This window comes from Bubalus bubalis, chromosome 9 (assembly GCF_019923935.1).
Source record: "Bubalus bubalis isolate 160015118507 breed Murrah chromosome 9, NDDB_SH_1, whole genome shotgun sequence".
Classification (NCBI taxonomy): Eukaryota; Metazoa; Chordata; class Mammalia; order Artiodactyla; family Bovidae; genus Bubalus; species Bubalus bubalis.
The window spans coordinates 34,542,058-34,547,441 of NC_059165.1; positions in this window are offsets into that span (position 1 = coordinate 34,542,058).

Genomic DNA, 5,384 nt, shown 5'->3' on the forward strand with positions numbered 1-5,384 from the left:
TAACCAGATTTTAAGATGTGATTTTCTTAAACTTCTCTTAAAATGAACTACGTATTTAGTGTAAAGGTATACGACAGAGCCACCTGAAAGTTTTAACTGAAAGACAAATGGAAAAAAAAAATTCTGCATCATTCATATTTAAAAGATCTCAACATATTTGATTTCTAAATGCTTTTTTATAACCAAAAATGATTAACTTTCAGTTATGAGCATACATATTTGCACTTATTTTTCTTTTTTACAAGTGGCATTTCAAGGTTTGGTAAAGGCATCAAAATTATGAGCTTTGGCCTTGAAATGATTAATGGCCTTTCCTGCTTTCAAATTCTGTTGCAATACGTTCTTTACATTCTAGCCAAACAAAATCTTTTCTATGGTGTCATTTTGATCTTTCCTATCCCAAACCTTATTTTGTGTACCAAATTACATTCAAATTTTTCTCCTATTCTTTTGACCTCTCTGCAGTTTTCCATCTTCCTCCTCCTATGATAATTATCTATTTGTGCCCTACAGACATTTTCCTTCTATGCCTTGAATTTTCTCATTCAGTCACATGGGTTTTGTCTTATTCCCAAGATGTAATATTTTCCTCTGAATCTCTGCTTGTTATAATTTTCAAAGTTTTAGTTAAAGTACATTTTTCATAACAATTTACCCCAAAATAGTCTGAATCTTTAGATTTTTTTATGATATACACACACATACACACAAGGAAAAAAAGAAAACCTACCTTATTTTTCTTGGACACACCATTACATACAATTACTTAGACATATAAATATTATTTCACTTCCTAGTTCTTTTTTCTTCCTCTACTCATTTTTCTTATTTCTTGGAACCCAACTACTTGCCTTAAAATATACTAGCCATTCATACACATTCTTGGTAACAGACTCAACAATCTTGTGCAATATCATTAGTTCCATTAGATAAACATACACTAAGGCTCAAAGGAAGTGATGGTGATGAGAATCAAATAAAAATGATTTTACAACAATGATGTTAACTACCTTTCAAGGTATATCTAGTATGTTTTAGTTTCTCTAAAAAGTAATTGTTTTAGTATATTTCACTAAATAAACTGTTCTGCCCATGTTGCATGGTTTGTCTCCAAGAGACAAGTCAAGGAGGTAATTATTACAGGCAAATAAATTCCCTTAGTTTGCTTAGAATACTGTGATTGCTTTCTTGACAGTATGGTAACTAAAATTTAATGTGACCTTTCTGAAAATAGCTTTTTGTCTTTTAAGAGTCTACTGGATGATTTATGCATAGCTCACTTCTACTGAATGACCATTCATTTTAGAGATTAATGTTTCCCAATCCCTCACCAGCTGGGGATACCAGGTGAATAAAGGGAAAGAAGTGAACATTACAAAATGATGGCATGAAACCAAAACTTAAGGCCTTAAGAAATGCCTCTCCATTTCTTCCACCTTCATTTCTCAATCACCATCTCCTTCTCACAAGCTTCCTTCCACGGAGGATACAATGTTGTGAGCTGCCATAGTTTAATTGGTAGCACAATTTCCATAATCACACCCACCTCACTGAAGCATTGCCCTCTATTGTGATTCCCTGGTTTCTGACAATTCAAAAATTTCCAGTAGACATGACTACATACAATGCATGTTGTTTTGCCAAGCAGCAATGTGCAGCTGTGATATATTCAAGTCTCACCATTTAACTGCAGGGCTCATCATTCATTCTGTATGGGACATTAGCAAGAGCAAATTGGTTATGTAACCATCACTTTGGAATTCTACATAGTATTTATCATATCAAAATATATCCAACTTTAATGAAAAATGAAATTCTCTTAATTAGATAAGCTTCTCTGGTAGCTCAGTCTGTAAAGAATCTGCCTGCAATGCAGGAGACCAGGTTCAATCCCTGAAATGGGAAGATCCCCTGGAGAAGTTAGATAAGTCTCTATAAATTTTCTTACAATAAAATCAGCTGTGACTTCAGAAGCTGAAGTTTCAGAGCTACCCCTAATCTAATAGCACTGAGATCTCCATCAGATTCTTTGCTGGATTTTCTGGAAATTTTAGGGGAAATTTAGTGGAAAGGAATAGGAGCTTATCAATATAAATGAGATGTCTTTGTTTTGCTTGCATTTTTTTCCTTTGGGGGTATATTTTAAGAAGGATTTTGCCATAATTACAAAGTCTCATTTTCAAAAACTGAACATTTAAAGTGAAAAATGCTGGATACACTAAAAAATGCCACTCAGTTCAGTTCAGTCACGTAGTCATGTCTGACTCTTTGCGACCCCACAAACCGCAGCACACCAGGCCTCCCTGTCCATCACCAACTCCCAGAGTTTACCCAAACTCATGTCCTTTGAGTTGGTGATGCCATCTAGCCATCTCATCCTCTGTCGTCCCCTTCTCCTCCTGCCTTCAATCTTTCCCAACATGGGGGTCTTTTCAAATGAATCAGCTCTTCAAATTAGGTGGCCAAAGTATTGGATTTCAGCTTCAACATCAGCCCTTCCAATGAACACCCAGGACTGATCTACTTTAGGATGGACTGGTTGGATCTCCTTGCAGTCCAAGGGACTCTCAAGAGTCTTCTCCAACACCACAGTTCAAAAGCATCAATTCTTTGGCACTCAGCCTTCTTCACAGTCCAACTCTCACATCCATACATGACCACTGGAAAAACAGTAGACTAGACAGACCTTTGTTGACAAAGTAATGTCTCTGATTTTTAATATGCTGTCTAGATTGGTCATAACTTTGCATCCAAGAGTAAGCGTCTTTTAATTTCATGGCTGCAGTCACCATCTGCATTGATTTTGGAGCCCCAAAAATAAAGTCAGCCACTGTTTCCACTGTTTCCCCATCTATTTGCCAAAAACGCCACTAGTTAGTACTGAAAATGCAGGAATGTATCAACATACAAGTTCAAATAGTTAAAATATTAATTCACTTTTGCCACTAAAAATACGATAGAAGAAAAAGAATTGGAGTGTAAGGCTTGAAATTTTTAATTAGCTAAAAAAAAAGAATAGGGACTCCCCAGGTGGTCCAGTGGCTAAGACTCTGTGCTCCCAAACTATGGGTCCTGGTTTTGACCACTGGTCAGGGAACTAGATATTGCAAATAAGAGTCTGCATGCCACAACAAAGATTGAAGAGCTTGCCTGCCTTAACTAGACCCAGCATAGCCAAATGAATAAATGAAATAAATATTATTTTCAAAAATGGAAGAGAGAAACTGTAATTATTCAGGAAGGGATGATCAAAAGGGCCTGTCAAAACTGAGTAATAAGTTTTCCTTTTCAGGTGCTTTAACTTTTCTCTTTTCCTTTTTTTTTTTTTTTTTGATTCCCATTATTCTGTCTGTTCCTAATATTTTTCTTCCCTCAGAATTATATTTTTAGCTATCTTTTTTTCCAACTCCAATTGATTCTGTCTTTCCTATAGCACCAATTAATTTGAATATTGTTAAAATTTTTCCACATCTTTTCTCTGGCCATGATTTTATTTTCTTTTTGGCCACATTAACTGTATAGTGTATATAGTCTCTGTATAGTGTATAAAAACACTAGAACAATTACCTCTAGTCCTCTCCTTCTCCAACTCCCCTTCTAAGTAAATATCCCTTTGAATGACACATATTCCCTTTGGTCAACATGCTGCATCCCAAGTGACTGAAGTCCTTCTAATGCAACATTTTTATAGTACAGGTAACACTACATTTAAAATATGAGAATGGATTTTTTTTTTTTAAATAAAGAGATGAGTTTGCTATTTGTGTCTGGGAAGTTGGACCATTCTCAACAAAATAATAGGAGTATACCCAGTGGCTTCAGGCAGACAAGACACAGTGGTCCTCTATTCAGGTAAGTGATGATAAAGGGAGATGCACCCATCATAGAGTCACCATAGAGTTGAGTTTGATGTAACCCATAAAGAGAAAATCTGTTATCTTCTAACCAAAAGAAATAAAGTTTCAGTAGCATCCAGTCACCCTTCTACCTCCAGTGTCAATATATTCTACCTTCAGTTCTACCCCTAAAACTAGAAATGAGATCAATGTCATCCCACTTGGCCACCTCCATTCTACAGATGTCCATCTGGAAATCCAGCAAACACTAAACCTCAGTGCTTTCAAATCTGAGCTTATTTCACACCTGTTCCTCCTATATTTCTTGCTGGCATCAGAATTTCTTCACCTAATTTATAAATATTGAAGATAGCTTTGACTTTTCTGCCTTTTTTGTCTTCCACACCTTATCAGTCACAAATCCAGTAAATATCTTGAACCATTCCCACTGTAACTGCCTTAATCGAGGTATCCCTCATCTCTCACTATTCTACATGGTATTCTAATTTGCTCCATATCTTCCCAGCAGTGCTCCAAGTATGGCAAAACCATCCATAACATCAGAAATATCTGGATACTTGGTATAAATGCAAATTATTGAGCCCCACCCAAATCTGCTGAATCAAAAACTCTGTGTTTTAACAACTGACCAGATGATTCTGGTACATGTTGAAGTTGGAGAACCACCAGTACAGAGTTAACTTTCAAAAACATAGATTACTTGGCCAAAATATTCAGTGAATGCACAGCCTCAAGTCACATCAAAGAGCTGCACTTCACCATCATCTTTCTTTATTCCTGTTACATTCCCCCTCATTTCAGCTACAAAAATTTCCTTAACTCTACTTTATAAGAAACCTGAGATTGAGGGATACAAGTAAGTTGCCCAAGGGTAAATAACTAGCACGTGACAGAAACATCCGATTTTCTTATCACTGAGCAGAAGCAATTATTTGTTGGTTGGTCTGTTGGTCTGTTTGCTTATTTGCCTGTTTGTTTTATAGAGGGAGTAGATGAATGATGAAAGTATGAACGTAAGAATTACTGGTCTAATGGAAAACAAACTTATGTTACCAAAATGGAAAGGGATGGGGAGAGATAAATTAGGAGTTTGGGATTAACAGATAAACACTACTATACATAAAATAGATAAACAACAAGGTCCTACTGAATAGCACAGAGAACTATATTCAGTATCTTGTAATAACCTATAATGGAAAAAAATCCATTCAGATTCTGAATCACTTTGCTGCTGCTGCTGCTGCTAAGTCGCTTCAGTAGTGTCTGACTCTGTGCGACCCCATAGATGGCAGCCCACCAGGCTCCCCCGTCCCCGGGATTCTCCAGGCAAGAACACTGGAGTGGGTTGCCATTTCCTTCTACAATGCCTGAAAATGAAAAGTGAAAGTGAAGTCTCTCAGTCGTGTCCGACTCTTAGTGAGCCCACGGACTACAGCCTACCAGGCTCCTCCATCTATGGGATTTTCCAGGCAAGAGTTCTGGAGTGGGGGGCCATTGCCTTCTCCGAATCACTTTGCTATACATCAG